This window comes from Prinia subflava, chromosome 25 (genome assembly GCF_021018805.1).
Source record: "Prinia subflava isolate CZ2003 ecotype Zambia chromosome 25, Cam_Psub_1.2, whole genome shotgun sequence".
Taxonomy (NCBI): Eukaryota; Metazoa; Chordata; class Aves; order Passeriformes; family Cisticolidae; genus Prinia; species Prinia subflava.
In genome coordinates this window covers 793696-818504 of record NC_086271.1, presented here as the reverse complement: position 1 = coordinate 818504, position 24809 = coordinate 793696, and the positions used below count along the sequence as shown (strand labels likewise).

The 24809-nt window shown below is 51.5% G+C and overlaps 1 protein-coding gene and 1 long non-coding RNA gene across 2 annotated transcripts in view; both read left to right on the top strand.

Annotated features, from left to right (window-relative positions):
* The window catches only part of LOC134562014 (uncharacterized), a 30673-nt gene extending 15014 nt beyond the window's left edge, over positions 1-15659 (top strand). Inside the window, exons 3-5 of the long non-coding RNA XR_010083042.1 lie at positions 9507-9573; positions 14887-15007; positions 15478-15659. This is a non-coding gene — a long non-coding RNA (uncharacterized LOC134562014). The remainder of the gene's footprint in view (positions 1-9506; positions 9574-14886; positions 15008-15477) is intronic.
* A 1091-nt stretch (positions 15660-16750) lies between these two features.
* BCL9 (BCL9 transcription coactivator) overlaps positions 16751-24809 on the top strand; it is a 57542-nt gene continuing 49483 nt past the window's right edge. Inside the window, exon 1 of the mRNA XM_063419473.1 lies at positions 16751-16877. The gene's annotated coding sequence lies outside the window, so the exon portion shown is untranslated. The remainder of the gene's footprint in view (positions 16878-24809) is intronic.

Here is a 24809-nt window from a genome sequence, read left to right as displayed (position 1 = left end):
TTGTTTATGTTCAGAGCTAAGCCTGCGACTCTCACTGTTTGCAACAGCTATCCAGACATTTCTCCATCTGACTGACTTCACATCTATTCCTTGATCTCATCGAGAGATCTGGCTTTTAGCTCCGGCTCATGACGTCCCACTTTTCTCTCTCTCTCTCTCTCTCTCTGCTCTCTCTGCTCTCCAGAGTCTGAAAGATCCCTGTATAACGTGATTATGCAACCATGCAAATGGACACGGTTCTTTTCATTTACTGCAAACCCTGCTTCGTGTCTCCCGTTAGGAAAATAAAATCCTCTGTGAGAGACACGGCGTAGAGGGTAGCAGGAAGGGAGTTCTGTGTGTCTGGGTCTGAATGCATGAAGGTGGTATTAGAGACGGAAACAGACTATTTGAAGAAAACCAGTGTGCCACCATCTCTCCACAGGAACCAGCATCAGTTAATAGACTCAGACAGTTCTCCTCTGAATCCTTTCCCCCTAGGAAATGGCAGATACTCGCCTTCCTGGTTGTTTTCCTCAGCTGGAGGTCTCCCCCCGCTCCCGAGCTGCAGGGAAATGAGCGGAGCGGCTCTCCCCGAAGGCCAATTTGCACCCTCCCACTGTAAACACGCAGTTGCTTCTCCACTTTGCGCCCAGGCGGGAGGGCCTCGGGGGGCACTTAAACACTCCCCGCTGCCGCCGCCGCTGCGCCCGGCGCTCGGCCAAGGGCTCCCAGCATCCGGCCAGGCTGGCGGAGGACGAGGAGCAATGTGGGAGTCCCTTACACAAGGAGGGAGGGAAAACAACCCGCCCAAAGCTTGTACTGCTGGGTTAAAGATTCAATACACCTCCATGGCCACCCCATGTTATAAGGCCCTCTCCACTGCGACAGGGGTATGAGCTGTTCAGTTCTGGTGGCCTTTCTCATCACGGTGCCCCAGTCCCTTTGCCAGGGTTTTGGGAGCCTTATCCCACGGGAGGATCCCACGGGTAGTCCTTGGATTACATGTGCGAAGAGCAAAAGTACGCGGCAGACTGAGGTCTGCCAGGGCTGTGGGCTGCAAGCTTGTGCCTGTCTTCCTCCGGCAGCATCTTCCTCACTGCCTGGCGGTGGTGCAGGGGATGTATCAGCTCCCTCCCAGTCTCTCTTTAAGGGCTGATTCACCATCTCACTGCCACTTGAGGAGGGGCTCATCTATCGAGAAAGCTCCTCTTACGGAGGAGACAGGGGTCCTTCGAAGACTGGGGCAGCAGCTTGCAGCTACAGCGTTCCGACAAGCGGCGGGAGGGAGGGAGGAAGAAAAGGCTGCAGGAGCGGGGCCGCCAGACTCAGAGAAAGCACAGAGCAGGGATCCCCGGCAGGGCGGGGCGGGGGGCTCGGAGGGATCCCCGGGATGGGCGGGTTCGGAGGGACCCCCTGGATGGGGAGTTCCGGAGGGATCCCCGGGATGGGGGAGAGTTTGGACCCCCGGGATGGGGAGGGTTTGGAGGGATTCCCGGGATGTGGCGTTTCGGAGGGATCCCCGGGATGTGGGGGGCTCGGCGGTGCCGCCCTGCAGGGGGAGCCCCGCCCGCAGCTCCGCGCCCGGCCCGCAGGGGGCGATCGCGGGCCGGGGCGGGCCGGGGCTGCCCGCGGCACACGGGCGCGCATCCCTCGCCTTCCCTTCCCTCCCTCCCTGCTCCTACCTTTTCCGCCTTTTCCCCTTTATTTTCATTCCAGTTACACTCCCCCTCCCCCCCGCTTTTCTTCCTTTCCTTCGGGGGTGCGTGCCGTTGTTGCTGTCTCTCCCCTCGAGTTGCACGCGTCTCTCGCTGCCCTGCTCTCCTCGTCCTGCTCCCTCTGTCAGCTCTGCATAGCCTGGTGTGTTTCTCTGTTCCTCTCCCCGGCACTCAGCCCTCCCCCTGTGCAGCTCTCTCCATGAAATGGAGCTGAACAATTGCACCGGAGCAGCTTTTTCTGTTCCTGCCATATGTCCGTCTGCCGAGGCACCACTGCTCTGGTGGTATTTTGGATGCATCCGTGCTGGAAATACTAGGACAATAACAAAACTGTGGATCTCTGCCTGAGCCTTTTTGGATCATAATGAGATTTGAAATCCAGCGTGAATGAGATGTGATGGATGGCTGTACTGATATTTTGAGCCATTTAAGTCAGAGTCATCTGAGATGCCCAGGCTGGATAAAGGAGAGCATGGCCCTGAACGTTGCCTGCCATCTAAGCACCAAGAGGACAAACCAAGTTGCTGAAGTGACATTATCCTTTCTTTTTCTCTCTCTCTCTCTCTCTCTCTTTTTTTTTTTTTTTTCTTTTCTTTTCTTTCCCTTTTGGTTCTGCCATATTTATCAAAGAACCAATCAAAGAACCTCTAGTAAATGCCCAGTTCCTTAAATATGAAAAGATGATGCCTGAAATGACAGTCTCTGCCATCAACGCACACTGCCCCATTCACCTGAATACTGTGTGAGCTGAGGCTGCCTCTGTAGCACCAGACTGTCTCCCCTAGTCCCCTGATCTTCCCCCTTGAAATCCCTCCAGGAACATCTCATAGTTCTGACCCCTCTCACACACAGGGGGAGGCACAGCCTTGTTCCCTTCTTCTGTTAAAAAAAGGAGCTTTGAGGCTGGGAGCTGTGCTGCCCTGTAATTAATGTACACTCAGCCTCAAATATGCAGTGACAACAACTTAAATGTCAACATTCCTAGTTAATCCCTTGCTAACAAAATGTGCCTGGAAAGAGATGGTTCTGCATAATCTCCACTGAACAAGATCTTATTTTAGCAGTACAAGCACTTGGGAGATTTCCCCAGTTTGACCAATGAGACCAAAAGATTGGCTTTGATAATCACAGCTGTAAACGATGCGTTTGATCCTCTCAGGGAAGGAAAGGGCTGCATGTGGCAGAGCATACAAACCCTGCTCTGCCCAAGCCCTCCTCCAGAGCAGCGGCAGGCTGGCCTTCCTGGGTGGTGTCTGTATGACAAGGGATGTGATTTCTGTTCTCTGATGTTCGCTGCTCTCCCCTCTGTTCAGGGAGATGTCCACAGCCTCTTCCTGAGTCACGTTTTCCAGTCTGAACAGCCAGCAGTGTTAAAAGGGAAGTTACAGGGAAAATCTTATTTTAACACAAAAAACAATGCTCCTATTAAGAACACGGAAGCAGGGACCACGACCACAGATACAGTGTTTGGATTCCTCTCTGTGTGCTGAGACCAGCCTCACATTTATCCTGAGGAGCCCAGGCAGACCGTGAGAGTGTTGGTGTTGTCTCCCTGTGGCTATTTTAAGCCTTCAGTGTAGGCAAAAGGCAGAGCACCCAAGGTGAGGAGATGAACCTCCTTACTGTTCAAAGCAGCCTGATGTTTTCAGCACCCTGGCTCCCTGCAGGCAGGATTCCTGTGCTGCCAAGGCTGGCATCCCCAGACACAGATCAGTAGGTTCCTCCCCAGCAGGCTGTGGAAGCAGGGGGGCACTCAGGATTTCTTGCCTGGGGTGGATTGGTGCCTGAGCTCTCTTCTCACCCCACAAACACAGTAGGAAACACATTCTTCCAGGCATCACCCCAATTTAACAGGCAGTCCTTGCATCACCAGGTTATTTGTGCCTGTGGTGAGCAAGTACATGTAGAGGAATTTACCATTCTGCCTGTGCTTTTCAATCACTGGGTTCCTGCACACCAGCATCACCTCACACTCAGTGATAAAATATCCACTTCTTCCCTTTGCATTTTATGGGGTTTTTTTTTCCTTTTTCACTTGTCACTTCCTTTCTGAAGGATGTCTGAGGGGTGCTCTCCCCACCATTATTTCAGTCTCTCATTTCAGCCTGGCTGTGTTCACGCTCTCTTCCTCACACCGCCTCTCTTCTATTCTGCTTTGTTCTTCCACCACCACCTGTCACCAAAGTCTCTTCCTTCCCTACTGTGTCATCTTCTGGAGACCTATCCATTCCCTCTTGCTCCATACCTAATCAATCCCCTCCATTATTTGCTAAAGTATCTTCTTTATCTCCCTCTTTTCCACCACCTGGCACTTGCCTGTGCCTTTGCCACTCCTCCGAGCTCCCCACCATGGAAACACTGCTCACCAAAGTTGCAGTTCCCCGTGCGTGTTGTGCACCACAACTGTGCAGCAGCACTGCCTTTCACAGCCCTGCTCGTGCTCACCTGGTGGTCTGCTTGGACAGGCTGTGCACCCACTGCCATCCCTGTGCTGGCAAGCTCAGCTCAGGATAGAAGGATTGTCCCTGGGAAGGCTGCTCCTATCCTCCAGCCTCTCTTCCTGTGGCACTTGGACACAGGTTAGAGGGCTGCCCAGAGCTTTGAGCTGGCCTCTTTTCCCAGTGCCTCTCCTGCAACCTCTCTTTCCCTGAAAGGAATGCTTCCCCGAGGATGCATTCGCCGAGGTGTTCCTTATCACTCCTCCACAGGGGCTCTGGAGCTGCAGTTGTTGTTGCCCCTGCTCGAAGCTCCCTCCCTCTGCCTTGTCTGCTCCTCACCTCTGGGGCCCTGGGCACTGCTGAGGCCACCACGCTGCTGGTCCCCCTGATCCCAGTAGGATGAAAACTCAAGGGCCTCATTCAGCTTCAGCCAACGTGGCAAGATGTGACTTCTGGGCTAGGATGACTTCCCTCATTATTGAGTAATGAGTCTAAGGTGTTTCAAGCCCAGAAACTGTTAGAGATGTCTTTGTGTAACCCTGAGCCACCCTCTTCACCATCTTGCTGAAACTAGTGTGCAGCACACAGATTCTGGAGCTAACTGGACATTTTCGAAACCTCCATTCTTCTGCAGAACTTGTAGTGCTTCCATCTTTCCCTGCCCTTGCCTTACTCCTGTCTCTTCCTATCTACTGTGACTGTTTTCTATTTTCACTCTTGACAAAGAGCTGTGGGCTTAGAGGCTGCTCTTGTAGCTGTAGATGTGAACTGCCTGCTGTGTGGTGTTTGTCATGAAAGAACCGCTCCTGGAAATTAACTGATTCACAGACCTAACTCATTAACTCTGCAGCCACGCAGAGCTGTGGAGGAGCATCTGTGCGGTTTCTGTGCCGAGGGCACTGGGCTGGGGCAGAGGGACGGAAGGGAGGTGGAGAGACCCATGTCTGTAATCCCAGCTCTTCCTCCAGCCCATGCCATGGCTAGCAAGTGATTTCCCGCCTCTGTGCCCCTTTCCCGTGCCCCTGATCTCTTCTCCAGTTCAGCTGATCAGGGCAGGAGCTGTTTCTCATTGTGCCTGTTTGGTGCCTTGCACAGGGAGGCCTTGACCTTGGTGGGGGCACTAATCGCTCCTGTTGTAGAAACAATAAGTACTGGAGAGAAAAAGAGTTATGGAGGCAGATAGCTCCAGATGTCAGTGTGTTCCCATCTGGATGTCCTCCCTTTTCTACCTCTGCCTTCTGGAGGACGGCTGCACGGCTTTGAGAAGTGCAGGTTGATTCCTCCTCCATCTCTTTTGCTTCCCTCAGGCCCAAACACAGTCCCCCCTGGAGCCAGTGGCAATATTTCTGGCAGAAATACACTGGAAGTGGACCAGTTTTTTCCACCCCATGCAACATAGTTTTAACATCAACCCATGTTTTTGGAGTACACTGGGAGCCAGATGAGGTCACTCAGACTATTTCAAGGCTGGATGTTTGATAGGAGAGGTTTCCCTCCGTGCATTGTCCCACAGAGTCCACACCAGCTCACTCTTCCCTCCATGCATGTCACTGGAGCTCCTGGGGAGTTCTGCTGGGCATCTCTGCACCTGTGGATGGGATGAGTCCTCTGCCCTGGGGCCTGCTGAGAGACTGCCAGGAGCTTCCCTGACCCACAGGAGGGTCACCCCTCCTTGTGCCCCCAGGCAGGCAGCACAGTGACCACGGCTTCTCCTCGCTGGGGTGGTGGTTTGGGCTGGGGCTTGCTGAGTAATGCACAGCTCGGGTGGGTTTCTGAGGCTTGGGGCTGGCAGAATGTGCACGCTAGAGAAACCCCATTCCGCCAGTCCCAGTGGGTTGAGGTGGTGACAGCTGGTGCTGTTTGGGATCAGGGATCGTGCCTGATGTTGTGGCTGCATGCGCTCCCAGCTGACACTCAGGGCTGAGCGCTGCTGGGAGCGCGTCCAGCGTGCGCCCAGGCACAGGCACTCCGGCTGGGGACCTGGAATGGGGAAAGGAAGCAGAATAATTGCTGGACGAGGAAGGAGATATATTCAGCTCCTCGTTTTAAGCATGCCCTCCCGCAGGATTGCCGGGCTCTGCTTGCCAAGTGTGAGCTCTGGCCACCAGGGACAAGAGAGCAGGAGCTTTTCTGGCAGCTGATGGAAACTCGAGGAGAAGGCTCCGAGCCAGGCAGTGCCCACTCAGAGGAGGGTGATGATGGCTGCTAGGCTGGGATTATGGGGGTGTGTGTACCTGCACTGGAGGGTGATTAAGCACACCTGAGAGCACCTTGGGATGAATTCTCTGGATTCCCCAGTCAGAAGCAGATGTCCTGATGTCACTCATTCCTCCTTTTGCCCCTCCTGGATACTGCAAACATCTTCACACAGCAATAGGTGGTGCAAGGATGTCCTGACAGTGAAGACCCAAGCCACTGTGCCTGTGCAGCACCAGGGAGCCCTGCAGGATTCAAAGCTCTGGCCTTGATCCCATGAAGTCACAGCACCTTTTTGAAGCCACTCACAAAACAATAAGGGCTTGTTGCAGAAGGCACACTGCTAAACAGAGGAAACAGCACTAGTACTGGACCCAAGCCAGCTCATGTCCCATGAGCTCTGCTATGCCTGCATGCTCTAGCACAGATTTAGCAGCAGCAGAACTCTGTGCTCTGTACTGCATAGGTGTCAGGGTCACCAAGGTGACAAACACTGTGGGACCATACAGACTGGCTGTGCAGGGCAGTGGCTGACCCGCCAGATGCATGAGGTGCAGCTTTCATAAGAACAGCCTTGTTGCCAGGTGTCACCTCCATCACTGCAGAGGATCCAGCTGTGATTCCCAAGCTCCTGCAGGTCTATCCCTGCTTTGGCAACCCTGCCTTGCTTCATAAGGATCACTCTGGTTATTGCTATGGTTGGTGACTGTGAACCTGTAGAGAACCCAAAGACAAATGAAAGTTATTGGAATGTTGAAAATCTCTTTGTAGCTTCATCCTGCAAGAATTTAGGGTTTTGCCAGAGCCGATGGTCAGACGTCAACGGTGAGGGTAGAGACAGAGATGAGATGATGTAAGGATTACTCTGGCAAAATCACTATCTGTGGTTCAAGACTTGTGCTTTCAAGTCCTGCCAAGCTACCAAGGCTGGAGGTGATGTCTGTCTCCCATGCTTGGCTGGCACATGATTTGGAGGCTGCACTCTTCTGCACACTGGATATGTCAGAGGTCTGGAGAACCAGCTATGCACTGGTTCTTCCCATGCCCACTCAGGCACCTCTGCAGTCGCCCAGATGGTCTAGGTACAGCTCATGCTAAATCTGGAGCAGCTAGTTCAGAAGCACAACAGCAGAGAGCCTTTACTGCAGCAGTTGTTTTTTTTTTTCCCAGCAACTGCAGTTGTTAATTTTCCTGATACTTAGGGAGGAAAAAGTCAACAGATACCAACTAGCAGGAAAACCAGTAGATACAACCTCTTTGGATTTCAGCAAAGCTTTTGATAGTGTTTCTCACAGTCTTCTTCTGACCAAAGTGTCCAGCACACAGGTGGATAACTGTGTTACTCAGAGGGTGAGTAACTGGCTCACAGGTCAGGCACAAAGTTACAGTGAATGGAGGGGACATCCGGCTGGTTCCATCCTGGGACCAGTGATCTCTGTTAACAACTTGGACTCAGGACTGGCAGGAATACTAAGTATGTTCAGTGACAAGACTTAATTGGGAGGAACTGTTGGCTCCCTCGAGGGCAGACACAGCCTGCAGAGAGACCTTGAGAAATCAGAGATGGATGATCACCAACTATATGAAGATTTACAAGGGCAAGTGCCAGATTGTGTACCTGGGACAGGACAATCCTTGTTGTGTGTATAGCCTGGGGAATGAGAGGCTGGAGAGCAGTGCCATGGAAAGGGCCCTGGGGGTCCTGGTTCATGGTAAATTGGATATGAGCCAGCAGTGCCCTGGCAGCCAGGAGGGACATCCCTGTCCTGGGGGGTACCAGGCCCAGAATTGCCAGCCAGGCAAGGGAGGGGACTGTCCTGCTCTGCTCTGGGCTGAGGCAGCCTCACCTCCAGTCCTGGGGGAGTTTGGGGTGCCACAGTATAAAAAAGACATGAAGCCATTGGAGGGTGTCCACAGGAGGCCACGAGGATGGTGAGGGACTGGAGGGGAAGCCTTCTGAGAAATGGCTGAGGTCTTGCTCTGTTCAGCCTGGAGGAGACTGAGGGGAGACCTCACTGTGAGCCTCAACACCCTCATGAGGGGAAGCGGAGGGGCAGGCACCACTCTCCTCACTCTGTGACCAGTGACAGGACCCAAGGGAATGGCATGAGGATGAGTCAGGGGAGGTTTAGGTTGGTTATCAGGAACATAGAAGGTGGTTGGGCACTGAAGAAGGTCCCCAGGGCAGTGGTCACAGCACAAGCCTGACACAGTTCAAGAAGTGTTTGGACAGTGCTCTCAGCACATGGTATGACTCTGGGGTGTCCTGCCTATGGCCAGGAGTTGGATTTGGTGATCCTGATGGGACCCTTCCAACCCAGGATTTTCTATGATTCTTTGATTCTATGACTCTATGAAGTTTCGAATCCCACACTGTGCCCACTCATGACATCCAGCCTCTATGCCCTCTGACTCCTGGTCCTATCTGAATGCCCCATCTTTGCTAGGTCTCTTTGGACCGACACACAGCTACACCCCATCCCTCTACCTCATCCCAGTCCCTGATCTGTTTTGCTGGTTTGATGTGTGTCCTTCAGCTTTCCCTGCAGCACTTTAGCTTATTGGGAGCTTCTGCATGAGAGGTGGGGCTGGGGAATCACTGGGACCAGCCAGAGGGGACATGAGGGACCCTCCTACAGTACAGAGCATTCACTCACAGAGGACTTTGGGGCACTCTGCCCCAGCCCTGAGAGTGACTGGCTTAGCATTTGAGCATGACTGCTGCAAAAGGAATCTCTGCTCACCAGGTGTAATCGAGGTTCATCCACCTGAACCCAAGCACAAAACTGCTGCTGTGGAGGACGAGCAGCTGGCACGCTGCAAGAACCCTGGCAGCACACCTGACAGGGTGCCCCTGCCTGCCAGAGGCGGGCTCAGGCACTGTGTCCGTGCTGGGTGCAGGCAGGGGAAGGCTGTGTCCCTGCAGCTGAGGGCTGGGAGCCGGAGCACCGGCAGCTCCAGCCCTGGATCCGCTGGCAGCGAGAGGGGTGGGTGTGTGTGTGTGTGTGCAGCTGCAGCATTGGGCAAGACATGCTAATGGGAAACAGAAACAATTCAAACTGCCTGGTGGTGGGAGAAACACTAACAACATTATGGCTTGGAGCTTGTAACAGTCCTGCTAGCGAAACAACTGCTGGTTAAATTGTGGGGTTTTTCCTTTTCTTTTTTTCATTAGGACACAGAAGTTTTCCAGCTCGTTATACCAGGGCCAGCAATATTCTCCAGTGTCAACAGGGGCTTGGGTGAGCCAACATTTTTTTCTGCTAAGGAAGAAGAGCAGCGCATTGTATCCCTTTCCAATGTGCTAGTGACTAGGAGCACTTCATGTCTCCTCAGGCCATGGGCAGGCAGAGGTGCAGGGCCGTCCCTGGCAGGGCGCCAGCGGCTCTCAGGGTTGTGCTGTCCCCCTTTCCCAGCAGATGCCTGCAAGGCAAGCACATTGCAAATGTCACCCTTTGGAGAGACAGGCTATGAGGGCTGGGGCGAGCCTTTTTTTTTCCTCTGGGAGGTGGCAGAGCACATTCTGGATAATCATTTCATGCTGCTTGGGAGTGGTGCATAGTTTGGTTTCTCTTTGGTTGTGTTAATTGTGTGGTAAGGTGCCTAGAGCCTTCTATTGGCATCTTTATTTATTTAAATACAAATGAAGAAGGCATTAAATCAATTGTTCTTTTTTCTTCCCTCTCTCTTGCCTTATCATTGTTTCTATCACGTACTCTTAGCTGTACTGCGCTTTTGCTTTTTCAGCTGAATCAGTGAGATCATTAAGTGAGAGTCCCGGGCTGAATTTCCTGCAGACTCAGGGAGGCTGCCCTGAGGAAGCACACCTTACATCCCTGGCTTTCCCCTACTGCTATTTCACTTACATTACAGGCACTTCCTAACTTCACTTGCTGGCCAAGGCTCCAATCTGTGACCCCATGCACTCCCTAACCATCCTGCAATGCAAAAATTAAGAAAAAAGCTGCACAGTATGGCAACAATTGAGACTAGAATACATTTCTCTTACTCCTTCAGCTACTCTGCCTTTCATCTGGATGGGCCAAATTACATGACTCGGTTGACCCTTTTACTGTTTTAATCTCTAGCTCCTATAGCTAGGAGCAGAACCCAGTATTCCTGGATTTGACAATTCTCCTGCTATTTAGCAAGTAGTTTGTAACCAAATGGTAAACTATGAGTTGAGGCTCTCCTCGCCAAACTCCATAAAATTTAATTACTCCTGGAGTTCAAGTGGTGGCATGTTTTGTGAGAGATCTGGAGGCCTAGTATGCAGCTTTCAGATAGACATTGTAATTGAGCTTCTGATTTTTTCCCCTCGTTTTTTGTTCCCAATAATGTACTAAACTCACACGTTGAAACCTTGCTGGAAAGCTATTGTGTATGTCAGCAATCTGCTCATCATGGTCTGCCAGAGACCAAAATACCTGTATGCTGATTTGAGGACATGTTACGAGTATGGATTGGTGAAATCAGAAGTGTGGGGTCCTGGGGTGTCTGCATCTCTTGATAGGTGGCAGAAGCAGGATGAAGGCAGGCTTGGTCCTTCCCAGAGATCCAATTCAGTCTGCAGCACGCAGAGGTCAGAGCAAGGGACACTCTTCATTAGGGACTGAGCTCCCTCTGCTTGGAGTCTTGTTTGCTTTTAAACTTTGACTCTTCTTTGTCTCTGGCCAAATCTACTGCACAGGGATGCTGGCCTCATTGCTTGCCCTAAATTCTGTTGTACTTACCTCATTACTCTCCTAATGACAAGCTGACAAATGCCTTTGCTTGATTTACTGGCAGTGTTACAGGTGTGTGGAACACTTGTCAGTACCTTGCTACTACATGCCTAATTTTTCAAACGGCTGGGTGTGCTAGCTTCCTTTGCAAGCTGTCTTCACACTTACCTGGTACAATTCCCCTGCCAGGGGTTTATCACATACGTGCACCCAAAGCTTCCAGAGCTGTGCCCTAAGATTTCATAGAATGGTTTGGGTTGGAAGAGACCTTAAAGACCATCCATTTCCAAACCCTCCTGCCATGGGCAGGGACACCTTCCACTAGACCAGATTGCTCAAAGCCCCATCCAACCTGGCCTTGAGCACTTCCAGGGATGAGATATCCACATCTGCTTTGGACAATTTGCTTCAGTGCCTCACCAGCCTCACTCCACACATCCAAGAAAATAAATCAGACCCTACCTGCAGGTTTTGGTGTAACTGGCCTTCTGTAAGAAGTGGATAGTGAAATGGCACAGTGCAGCAGTGGGTATTTATGGATGCTGCTTGTGGGTATTTATGGGTGTGCTGGATCAAGGATGGTCCTGCACCACCCTGGGACAGGCCAGAGATGTCGCTGCTCAAGCCCTTGCCAGGAGCTCCCCGCTGCAGCAGCCCAACGGTGCAGGTTTGCACCCCACCTTTAAACCCTCATCTCTTGGTCGTTTTAAACCAGACAAGGACATTTTCACTGATCAAACCCCAGGAAACAGAGCTGGCACCATCGGCAGGAGCACATCACTGAGATCAAACCATGGTTTTGGAGCGGGGGAGTGCAGCAGGTGAGAGGGCTCCAGCCTCGCACAGCCATGGACTGGCAACTGCTCGGGAAGGGAAGAGCACCAACATTTCGCACACACATTTCTCCACCAGTTGGGCAGAGCTCTCCTGCTCTTCTCCTGGCTGTGTTGCTAGGAGAGGAGCGCTCTGCCCTCCTCATGGCTATGAATAGCTCTCGCTTGTTTATCCAGCCCAGCTCCGCCTGCTGGTTACAACCACAGCCGGCACCACCTCACGGCATGACACCACCGGGAAACAATGCACTGCCAGGGAACAGCCCCCTCCGGCTCAGGACGCTTCGGGATACCTCTGCTGCAGCGCTCCGCGGCCACCCTTCTCCTCCTCTTACCGCGCTCCTCGGCGCATCCTCTGCCTCCAGCAGAACGGGCTAAACCCGGCCCAACCGTGCCGTGTCACCCCAGAGAGCAGCGCTGAGAGCCACGACGTGAAAATCAGGGCATCGGCTCAGAAATCTGCCTTAAAAACAAACACACACACACACACAATCACTTCAGGGTCCTTTTCTGCTATTCTGGTGTCAGAGCCTTTTACAAGCTAGAAAAGTTACTTTTCCTTTTTTTACTGAAGGCTGATCTTCTTGCATGAGCCCATGAATTGAAGACCAGGGACTTCAAGAAAGCTAACAGATGGCTTGAAAGCTGGCAATAAAGGGATTCCTGAGATTTTCTTGAGAATATTTTGTCTGAGGTCTGACCTGGAATGAAACATCTCTAGCAGTGATATTAGATGGTCTATATTGACAAGAGGAAATACTGATGGGGTTGAGCAAAAGACTCTGGAGCTCTGCAAAAGGTGACCAGTTCAGGACATTTACTCCAAGGGACAGAGGTTCAGGCAGCAAATACGAGCAGTCTACACATAACGAGACAGGATGTGTGTGCACAGGCAACCACAGAAAGCCATGCAAATTCAGGGTAGCAGAGCAGACACAAAACTGCAGCTTTGGAAGCAGCCTGAGCACTCAATGAGAATTGCTGGGCAAGGCAGAGCAGCATAGATCAGAACAGATATGGATGGTTGCTGCACAGGTACAGGTGAACCACCCCTTCTTTTTCAGCACTATGAACTTCTACATGTGCCTATTTCCTTGGACACCTCGTCTTTCTCCACCTGGGAATTTGCTTGGGATGAAATCTCAATACTGCATGTGCTTACCCAGAATTTCCACACGCCCATCAGGCCTTTCAGATAGTTGGACTGCTGAACATCCAGAAATTCAGGATAGGTTGACTGCACACTAGGGAGGTGAACTGTATAACATTCACACACTATGTCTAATGAATCCAAAAATTGTCAGACCTGCTGTGCATATGCTGTGCAGATGATCTGCATATGTACCCTTTGCCCAGCGTGCTCTGAAGGTGTCTGCTCTACCCTGGACTCACAGAACATCTATGTGGTGCAGGTGTATGTATTCCTACTTGAAAAACATGACAAACATTGGGGGTTTTTTACACATTCTCGATGTATTTGTGGAGGAGGGAACAGCTTCAGTGCAGCAGGCAAGGAAACTTAGGTATATTCCCTGTGCATGAGGGTCAGACTCTCCTGTGCCATGCTGCTTGTTTTACAGCAGTCACCTATACAGAGCTGGGGCTGGGGTCCTGTTATTTAAGACATTGTACATTGTACATGTACATAGTGAAAAGGGGCTTTTTTTTTTCCTGCTGCCTCCCTAAACTTACAGAAGTGCAAGAAAGGGATATCACAATTCTTACTTGCGAGATGAGTCAAATAAAGGGATGCTCCTAGCCTCCTAAAGCAGGACCCAGGTGGAGTTTAGACACCTGAGTGCAAAATGTGATCCTGCAAATCCTTGTTTAACTCGTGCCATGTGCTGGGGATGCCCAGACTCCTCACACCCACCAGATCTGACAATGAGGCCCCATGGCTCTGCTCTGCACTTACCTGGGGAAGGCTAAGGAAACCTGACAAGGCAGCAGTAGGAGAGGCCAGACATGAAATTCCTCTTTGCCTAGGGGAGCATAACTCCAGGATGGGCTCTCTGTGAGCCCCCAGAGAGGATGACCCTTCTTTTTAAGTGCAGTATCCTCCCCATGGGGGTTATATGGAAGACTCAGCCTGCATTTCCTCCTCTCCCATGGGGCTTTTCTGTCTGCATGTCCCACGGATGTGCTCCAGCTCCCAAGGTGCTGGCTGTTTTGCAGAGGGCATGCTCACCTCTTCTGCCACAGGCTTTATGATTTTCCTAAAAGCGTTGTGGCTTCCCTGGGCACACACACCCAGGAGAGGAAGCATCTGCAGGAATCAGCAGCCCGGTTGTTTGAGCTTTTGGCAGAGAGGAGAGGGAAGCCCATGCTCCAGTCCACCCTTGGGTGACCACTTCTTTTTACCTCACATCTCTTTAACAGAAAATTCATAAGCAGGAGCTGGGCAAAGGGACGCGCGTTTTCCTTCGTACCTGGGGTGCCACGAGATCAGTGAGATTAAACATGTGCTTACATGTTGTCCTGAACTGCGGCCATGAGAGCAATGGGAAAGTAAACAGAAGGGAAACGTTATGGAAATGAAGGAAGAGGGAAAAATCCACCCTGCCAAGAGCAGCAGCTCTCAGCAGTTACAAGAAGATGTGGCCTGGCCCAGAGCTGATTAGGCATTAGGAAGTCCAGGGACTAGAAAGGAAGACCAAGTGATCCTCATCAAAGCTGCAAAGGGACTAGAAAGAGTGAGATTCAGAGCAGAGGAAAAGGGCTATCCACTGGGTGCAGCCATTCCCAGAGAAGGTAAGCGTAGCTTGTTTCACCCCATTAGCAGAATGTGGATACTTGAAACGATCAGCCTTTAACCTGTGACAGTGCAGGGAGGTTTTTCTCTCTTTGAAGACTCCAAAACCTGGAGACGAATGCCAGGCTCTGCAGAACCCTGTGCACCAGCGAGTACAGCTGCTGCCCAGTGTCCCATTGCAGAGACTGGGAGATGAAGCTGGACATGATGACTGCTCTGTCCATAACCTGGCTTTCCTTCCAACAGGCTGAGTGTGGCAGTCATCCTCTCTGGAGGACCTGTGGTGCCAACTCGCAGCACCTGCCAAGGCAAAGTGCTTGAGCAGCCTCTGTGGGGGATTCACTGACACTGTGGCCAAAGCTTTGGTGTGAGTGCGCCCTACCAGCTCTCAAGTGCTTGATTTGGTTTTCCTGCAGGTCAAATTCCAAATTCTGCATTCTTCCACCTTTTTATATTCCTCATATAGCCTTCAAACCTTTCACCCAGATCTCTTGGAGATATCCTGCTCTTCCAGCTGGGAAATTTGTAGGTGTGTCTCTGATTTTCCAGCCTTCTCTCCTGGCTTTGCTCTTCCCCTTCTCCTTTCTCCTCAGTCAACCTTGGTTGTAGTTTTTCTTCACCACTTGACCTCAATTTCTCTTTCTTGGGAAGAACCACATTTGCATCTGTTCTAGTCTCTAGGCTACAAATTAGACCTGGTTAAAATTTCTTTCCGCAAAACTGTGACTTGAATGAAACTTTTTTGAGTTTTGGGGGAATTGTAGGGGCTGTTTTTGGGAAGTGGCTTTTCTGTTGAGCACTCGAGTTCAAAAACCTGCATTCTCCCTTCTGTTACAGGTTCAGAAGATGACCTTGAGTAGGTCACTTCATCTGCCCAAATGTTCTACCACTCATTAAATTTAGATAAAAATACTTGTCTGGGTTAGTAAAATGTCTTTGAGATCATTGGACAACAAAAGCTATCCAACTGGTGATTATTATTACTATTATAATTACTTTCATTAAATGAAACCAGCTGATTCTTGTGCAACACTCTTCTGGGCTCCACAGATCTTTACTGTTGAGACTCAGAGAAAAAAAAAAAATCTTTTGTTATCCCTGGACAGGGATGTGTTTTTTGAGATTGAGTTTTGTGGTTTTCTTATGAAACTTATGACAGTCGGTCATGTGGTTTGCTTTCTGGGCCGCCTGAACCCTGCTGAACCCGTACGCAAGACAGCAGAGTTTAATGATTCACAGGGGCTGTGTTTTGGTTTGGCTTTTGCTGGACGGAGGCCGTGCAAACCTGCATGGCCAGGAAACCCTCTCGGCTGAAGCCACTGAAAAGACTTGGCTCAAGTCTCTGCAAGCCTGGTCCCAACATGGCCCCGCTGTTGGGCCAGGCTCCTTTTGGGTGTCGTGGGTTCTAAGAGCTGGCCATGCCTTGTGACACCTAGACTTTCTCACTGGACAGCTGGGCTCTCGCTCTGTTTACACTAATGTGTGCTTGCAAAAATTTCTGGGAGTCCACGAGGGCTTGGTTTTTTGTGATTTTCTCCCTCGCCTTTTTTCCGTGCCTCCCAGCACCGCGGGAATGAAATTGACCCCGAGGCCCTCGGCGTTGGGTCTCGGCGTTCGGCGTGCCCGGTTATTTGCACGACCTTGGAAGAGGGGAAGCGGGGCGAATTCCTGGCCGGCTCCTCGGGGAGCCGGAGCACCGGGAGCCATGGCTCGTGGCGGCGCTGCCGAGGGTGGGACCCGGCAGACCCGCGCTCTTTACTCGGCGGTTTTAGCGCCGGCTTTCCTGCCGGAGCGAACCTGCAATCCCCCGATCCCTGCCGGCCGGAGGGAAGGAGGGCGCCTGCCATGTTCGCGGGGAGGCGGCGGGCGCCTTCTCCCTGCCCCGCGCCTGTCACCGGAGTTCGAGTTCGCATGGAGGAGGCCGGCGGAGGAGGAGGGAGGCGGGAGGCGGGAGGAGGAGGAGGAGGGAGGGGGCCGCCTTGTTTGTGGCTTGTCAGCAGCCGCTGGAGACAAGCCTCCATGTGTGAAAGCCGCTTGGCATGAATGCCTGGGCCGTACCAAGCGCCGCGGCGCCCGCGGGGGGAGGCGGCCCCGCCGCCCCGCCGCCCCGCGCAGACAAAAGGCCCGGCACGGCTTCCCCGTGAGTTGCCCCGATGCTGCCGTAGCGCCCGCCCGGCGCAGCGCCCGCTCCCCGCCGCCCCCGCCATGCCGCCCCTCGCCCTCGCCGCCTGAGACAGGTAAGCGCCGGCCGCGGGCGGGGGTTCCGAGCCGGCGCCGCCGCCCCCGGGGCCGCTCCCCGCCCGCCGCCGCTCTCTCTCTGCCGGCGGCGGGGGGCGGCCGCGTGTGCCGCAGGCAGCCCCGGGCCGCTGCCCGCAGCCCCCGGCTCGGCGGCGGAAAGTTTTGCGGCGGCCGTGGCCGCTGCGCCGTGCCTCAGTTTCCTCCCCGTCTCGGTTTGCCCCCGCCGGCGGGGCGAGGGGAGGGAGCGCACCGGCCGGGGGGACCCCGGCACCGGGCGCGGAAGGGACAAAAAGCGCCTTCCACCTGTTGGCTTCCGTCCCGGCGGCTTTTATGGGGGTGGCGGGCCGAGGAAGGACCGCGGGGAGAGCCCGGGGCGGCCGCCGGCCCCGCTGCCCCGCGGCGGGGAGAAGCCCCGCGGGGGAGGGTGGAAAGCCGGGGTCTTTTGTCAGCCCTCCATCCCGCTGCCTGCGGAGCCAGGCAGATCGCCGCGGGGATGGGAGATGTTTTCTCCCTCCTGGATGTCGGGAGATTAGATGAGATGTATTTACAGTTGCCGTTTATCAGCAAGTAAATATCGAGCTCGGCGTGAGAGCAGCAATGTGAAGCCTGCTTGCTTGCTCTCTTGCCGGGGGTTTTGTAGCTGTTATCCTACTGTTGGTGAGGTGATAATTTGCAAGAGCCAAAAAAAAAAAAAAAAAAAAAAAAAAAAGAAAGGCAAAGGGGAGAGAATCCCTGCTCCTCACACCCGGGTTTATCACAGTATCGGTACTGGCTTTGGTTAAATTTGCAGGGATATTTTTTTTTCCTTGTGGCATGAAACAGAGAAAGCCTCCTGAAATGCTAGGTGCATCCTCACCAGGTCTTTTAAGTTTGTCGTGTGCCATTATATCATTTCATTGATTCTAGTTGTTTTGTTAAAAAATAATCTACAAGATTCTGAGCTGCACAAATGTTCATCATCCTAATGTCCTGGCACAACCCATGCGAGGCAGGAGCTGGAAGAGGGGGAGAGAGTGAGGATATGTGCTTTCCCAGTCAGGGCTGAGAGGAGAGCATCATGTATTGAAGAATATGAGCAGGAATGGGAGATGGGGGAGGGAGTCTAAATTGTCCTGAGACCCTATTCAATCCAGCAAGGAAGATGGAGGATCTTGCTGCTGCAAAAAAATGTACGGCAGAAATCTCAGCCAGCTTCTCTCTGACTTGTTACCTCCCTTCAAAAAATAAATAAATAAGCAGAAAAAGAATCAAAGCAAAACCCTGTGATTTGCTGTAACGTTTTCCATGATACCTTTATCCCACATGCCTTACAGTCAGTCCAGTGATGGAGGTATGTGAGAAGCAGGGAGAGAGACTCTGAGGTTTATCGTCACAGGAGGGGGAGAAGTATCAGATCATGTTTGAAAGGAGACTTGTCAGGCAATGAGGTAGAGAGGAAAAATGCCTGCTCCAGGCAGCTGGACCTGGGGAGAAGAAGGCAGCTCCAGCACCTATGGTTCTGAAGCTGGGTGGAAAATCTGTGCAGAGGGGATCTGTAGACAGATGGGGGAGTGGGGAGGAAGGATGTCTAAGGAAGACCTTGGACCATCTCCTTGGAGGGCTTTAAAGGAGGGAAAATTTTAAACTGAATCTGGGCATGAGCAAGGCTAAAGCACAGCTAAGCTAAGTGTGATGTAGCAGGACTTTCCAGGATGGGAGAACACAGAGGTTGAGTTTTCTGACTTGGCAGAGTTTGGAGCATTTGGTGAAGGGAAGAGATTTTTGTAGCTGGAGTGATTGTGACTTGGACAAGAATTTGCATTTGAGGGGATGAGGAGAGAGCATGTGGTTTGCCTTTTCCATAGGTGGCTTCTTTGGTAGAGGGGACTTCTGTTAAAGTATCTTGGTAAAAATCTGTCAATTTTGCTGCAATCTGACAATAACAAGGAGAAAGTCATCTGTCCCTGGTGAAAAGAAGTGTGGGGCTGAAATAAACCTTTTATTGCTTTATCGATGTTTCCATGCACCCAGCACACATGCACCCTCCACACACATGGAAAGAGCAAGTTTGTGCAAACACACCTGCTTGTGTTGCACATTCTTCCTCTTGAGGGGCATCGTGCACGTGCTGTGAGCGTGGTTCCTGCACAGACATGGCCCAGCTCTGGTGCTTTCCTCAGTTCACAGGATAGCTTATTCCCTCAGCCTGGTAGCAGCAGTGTATGACAGCCGACTTTGCGATAGCACCAACTGCATGTGAGGTGGCTGAGACTTCAAACCAGTGTGTGGCATGTTTCAGCTTTTCCATTCATGGCAGCATTCCCGTGATGGAGTAGGGACATGCCACAGGCGTCTCGCGTGCACAAATAAAATGTTACACACATGCACATGCAGAGGACAGAGCTCAGGCCAAATGGACCCCAAGTCACTGTCCTTGAGAAGAAGCCGAAGCAGCACCAGCTCGTTGCAGGCAGAGCTCACAGGCTGCTCCCACACACGCAGATCACACGTGTGCACGCTACACCTTTCCTCTCCGGGATCACCTGTTTGAATTCCAGCTGCTCTGGCAGCACAGGGAAGTTTTGCACCCTCCTGGATGGGGATTTGATGGCCTTTCTGTTCCAGCTTGGCGCTGGACGGGCTTGAGCCACAAAAGCTTAACAACAGGGAACACTAATGAGCCCCTGCTTGGCATGCTGAGAAGAAAGGCCAAGGGCTGAGTGGGCATAAAAACAGTGGCATGGAGCCCCTTGGCTGGAGTCTGAGCCTCAGCACGAAGGCTGGGGAGGGAGCAGAGTCTCTGGAGCAGGGAACAAGACGGCAGCGCTGCAGCAAAGGCAGGAGAGGAGACCATGTTGGGGGGAGGAGAGCAGGCTGCTGTTTCCACATCATCTGAAAACTCAACCTGCTGTCAGGACAGAAGGAAGGCTTGTGCATATTTTATGTCACTTTTCTCCTTCTAGGACAAGCTGCTGATCTGATCAGCTATGCACTTTAAAATCCTTGACGCGCCAATCAGCAAGTATGACTCGAGGCCAATAACCAGCCTTGGCCTCCTGCCTCTGCTCCTTTGTGGACATCCCATGCCGCCCTTCCCCGGAGAACGTGTGCACAATTAAACCCTGCACGGCGTTCCTCAACTACGGCATGGGATGTGACGAGCTGCATGGAGACGGGGACAGAAAATGGCAACGTGTCAGGGCTGGGGGGGTGGAGGCGGGGAGGGGAGTTGGCCATTTCTTATGCTGTTTGCTGATGTCTGGAAGGAGACTAAATGGGTAAATCGGTTTTCCTTTGAACTGGTGGTGTGCTGTTCAGTCAGCTGCTCTTGCTTCAGAGGCCTTCAGTGGCTGCTCAGGAGTTGGTGGGGCTGGCAGTAAACAATATTTCACTCCTCCAGCCTGAATTTTGTTGGGGGCTGTCAGACGAGAGATTTCTCCTCAGCAGTTAGTTGTGCAGTGCTGCTTCTGCATGGCAGAGCCACTTGAGCCACTGGCTCAAGTGGGAGCACCACTGGTGCTCCCTGCCCTGTGCCTGAGGAGCCAGGCAGCCCAGGGACCATAGTTCTGACAACAGCCCCTAACACACAAACAGGTAACTCCTGTGTCCCATAAGCCAACTCACTGCCCTAAACACCATTTTGGGACACGTGGGCAAGCAAATGCTTTGTCTGTGTGATGCAGAGCTGTGACCCTAACCGAGTTAACAACATTGGCCCTGCTTTATCCTTCCCTGGTCCCGTGTGAGAAATGGCTATGGGACGTGGAGGTGTCACAGAGCCTGAGATCCTGGCACTGATCTGATGGGCAGCCTTAAGGCTTTTGTGGAGCTTCCTGCTGCAGTCTGTGAGTTGGGGTAACACTTGCCCAGCACCCCAAAGGGTTGTGTGTGCCCGTGCAGACACCACGGCGGGCTTGCACAGCAGCCCACGGACAAAGCGTGTGGTTTTGCACCGAGCGTGACTCATGCGACGATAAATTTTGCTAGAAGTATGCGCACACCCGGCGCTCTGTTGGACAGTGAATTCTGTTTTGTCCTTCCAGCAGAAAACAGCACAACTTGCCAGTGACATGGACTGGACATGTATTCCCATAACAACAATATTATAAACATATGGTAAACCTGGTGTAACAACTCCTGCCCGTGTCTCCACGCAGAACAAGGAGCCGGTTAACAAAATCTTGAGGCTGTATCTCCCCAGACTGTGATCTCATCAGCTTTCCCAAGCTAACCTCAACCTGGTCACTGCTTGGATTGTAAACTTGGGATGGGTGGGGGGATGAGAGCAGTTAGCAGGAATGGCTACTTGTGATTCAGTCCGCTTCCCTGTGACTCAGAACTGAACCATCCCTCGGTAGGGTATTTGGGGATAGCACTCTTCAGATGTTGAACATCAGTCTAGTTCTTAGAAATTCTGCAGTACCCGGGCTAGCTTGTTTGCAACTGGGTTTTTCTCAGCATCTTTTGTGAAAACAAAACCCTAAAAACTACTTCTGACTGTTAAAGACGCCATGGTAATTTTTGCCAAAAGAAGAAGGGGGAGTGGTCTTAGCCCTGGGCACTTTGCCAGATTTGAGCTCAGGAAATTGCAGTCTATCTAGGTAAAACTCCCTATAGTTTAAATGAAAAAAAGTATTCATCTCTTACTGTCTTAAAGGGTAAGCACTGTGTTCTCTGGAGCCTTAAACAGACAGCACATTCTGGCTCGAGAGGTGGTTACAGTTGCTTGCTGGGAGAAGGATTTTTTATGCAAAAACTGGGGCCTTTTTTGCATTTTTGGGATGCTTCTTATTGCAAAATGCTGTATACATTTTAGGTTATTGCAAAGCTTGAACGAATATGTGGCTCAACGTACAAATGCAAGGAAATATGCTGGTGTGGTGTTTGCACAGGGAGCAGGCGCAGGCAGCGAATACACATCTTTTCTGTGGCAGAAAAATAAGGACCAGTTTTTCAGTCTTGCGCGTGTGCATCTGGGGGCTGGATTTTGTATGTTTAGCAGCAATTGCTTTTGTAAGCCGCTGCTAAGGCACGTAACTGGCTGTGTGCAATTGCAGTAATGGAATGTGAAAATGCAACTGCACACAGACCTGTAATCTTGCATGCAAAATACTGCTGGTCTAGTTCTCCAGGTACCAAAAAATGGTCTGACATTGTACTTGCCTTTCCATTTAACTGTGTTCACCTGCATTTTTCAGGTGACAGCTGTGTGTATGGAGTGCTGAATGATTATCCTTTCTATTTTTGCTCCAAGAAGAAGGAATTTAAATCTTTACTAGTGATCGTGGCAGTGTGTGTGTCATGATAAGTCCAGGATGGAGGTGGTTTGGGGGGGTTGCAATGAAAATTCCATAGTGCTTTGAAATCCTGAGGAAATGCATGGGTGAAGGAGAGCAGAGTGAGCTCCTGTTCCCCCTACAGATGAGGAGTATTGAACTGCTGAGTTTGTCAATGCTGTCAGGATCTGATCTCACCTTCTGCCAAATCCAGTACTTTCAGGGCCCCCCAGAACAGAACATGCATTTGGGCACGGTGGATGCAAGGCTGAATATCCATGCTGAGAGAAGTGTCCTTGGATATTCCAGCCCAGGACCCCCAAAGTGTGCAGCAGGTCTCCTCCTCCTCCCTCAGTGATGTGTCTCAGCCCTGCCCCAGTGAGATGCAGGCAGCTGGTGGGGGGGACACAGGAGAACAGCTCACTTTCTCTGCACCTCACTCTCCAGCTTCTCTGGTGACAGTGATAACAAAGGGCTGCTCAGCATCAGGTGATATGGATCTCTCTCAGCCCACTAAACTTGAGTCCTGCAGGCTTCTCACTAGCCCTCGGGGCTAGGGTGTCACTGCACCCTCCCAGCCTGGGGTGGCCTGGGACAGTACCCCCGGGGACTGACAGCTGAACTTTCTCCATGGCCACTGGAAGCATGGATTTCCTCTTACCGAAACCTGTGATTTTATTTTGAGGTTGTTTCTTGCCATCCTGGGTCCTTGACTGCAATCACTCCCATTTTGCATGCTGCTCTTTGTAATTGAATCTATCGATGTATATTTAATCCACTTGGCACCATGGTTGGTAACTAGGCACTGCTTCCCAGCCTTCTGTCACTTGTTTTCACAATTACTGTCTGAAGTTGGGGTGGGTGCCTGTCGCTCCGCTCTTTGCCCAGTTGTTGGACTGTCTGGGAAGACCTGTGCTTGACAGTCAGGTCCACAGCTGGCACAGCTCCTGTCCTCCCATCTGGATGTCAGCCAGGTGTGGAGGACTTGGGTCATGGAAGCTAAGCCTGTTGGGTTTAATTCTCTTCTCTGCCACTGATTTGCTTTGTGTGATCGTGGGCAAGTCCTTTAACCTCAGATGGCCTCAGCTGGGTTATCTGCTTCAGAAAGGTGTTGTAGTGCTTAATTATTGCCAGCTCTTCAGAAACCCCTGGTGGGAGAAAAATGCATTTTATTCAGAAGTAACGCTGACCTTCCTGGCCTTTCTAAGCCACCTCAGTGGTGCTAGGAGATATTATTTTTCCAGCCTCAATAATGTTTCTTCAATTTTTCATCTGTACATTCACGCACTCTCTCAGCTGCATGTAAAAATGCCAAGCTGTCTGAAGTCATGGGAATATTTTTATAAACTTGACAGCCACAGCAAACATTCCTCCTTGGCAATAAACAAACAAGGTACACAACCTGCCATTAACATCAATTTATAGCAGAGAGACCTTTGTCACTCATTGATGAGGGAATCCTAGACAATTCTTGTGCTAGCAAGCCATAAAGTAGTGTTGTCTGAGATCAGGAAAATGCTGGATCTTCTGGGTTCCTGTGTGCAGGGAGTAACTGGGAAGCTCTGTTTGCCCAAGTGCGTGCGGGAGTTCAAGCAGGCACCAGGTATTTGGTTTATTCAAGGCTCTTACAAACTATGTTTGGCTTGGGTGTACGTGTGCTTGGGGGCTTGGTGTTTGTTTGTAGGCACAAAAAGCCTGTTTTCTGTAGTGGCAGCTGAAACACAAAGCTGGTACAAATTAAACTGGATAAATTTTAAACACCTAAAAAAAAAAGCTGCAAACAAAAGACATCAGTGAGCATTGCAGGAGCAGAGCCCCTGTCACGCAGGCTCCCGTGCACCCTCTTTCCATTTTTCTTACAGCTGCCTGTGGCTGGGAGGGTTGGCAAGTACCTGAACCCACACTGCAACACCTCCCTGTGGGCAGTTCCCCACGTAAGCACTCAGACAGTGCTCGTTTTGGTGTGCTCTAGGTTAATTTACTCTAAAAACGTCTAAACACAGATCTCCAGAGATGTTTGTAGTGCTGGCAAAAAACCCTAGGTACCCTTCTTTTTCTTATGTTACTTTGGGTTATCTCGTACTTTCCTAGCAGACCCTCTTCCTACCATCTTTGAGTAGTGGATTCTCTGTGGTGTGCTCAGGAGAAGAAAGTCTAGACTGTTCTTCACCTGTGTCTTTGATGGAAGGCTGAAAGTAGGGAGCCAAGCTTCTTTCTACCACCTCACTCATTCATTGCTTCTCTGTCTCTGTGCCGTAGTTCCTCCCTTCTTCAAATGAGGATGACAAGTCTTCACTCTGCTTCCAGAAAACCTTTGAAAACTAAGGAGAAAAACATGCAGGGCATTTGTCTTCCCTCTCCAGGAAATCATAAATCCCTCCCCTCTCCCCTCACCCCTCGCCTTTCTCCTTTCTACCTTTTTTCCTCTCTCCTCTCCTCGCTCCCCTTTTCCTCTCATTTTAAGAGTTGTTATTATTATATTCTGTCCCTTTAGGTCTCCTCTACTTCCACGGCTCTTGCAATCTGTCTCTCTCTGCTGTTTCCATATCCCCTTCTATTTGCAGCTCTCTTCCTTCTGTTCATGTCATTTTCTTCTCTCACCCTGTATCTTCTACCCTCCCCCACTATTCCTGTGCCGCACACTCCTATCGCTCGCCTCTAGTTTATCCTCCAAAT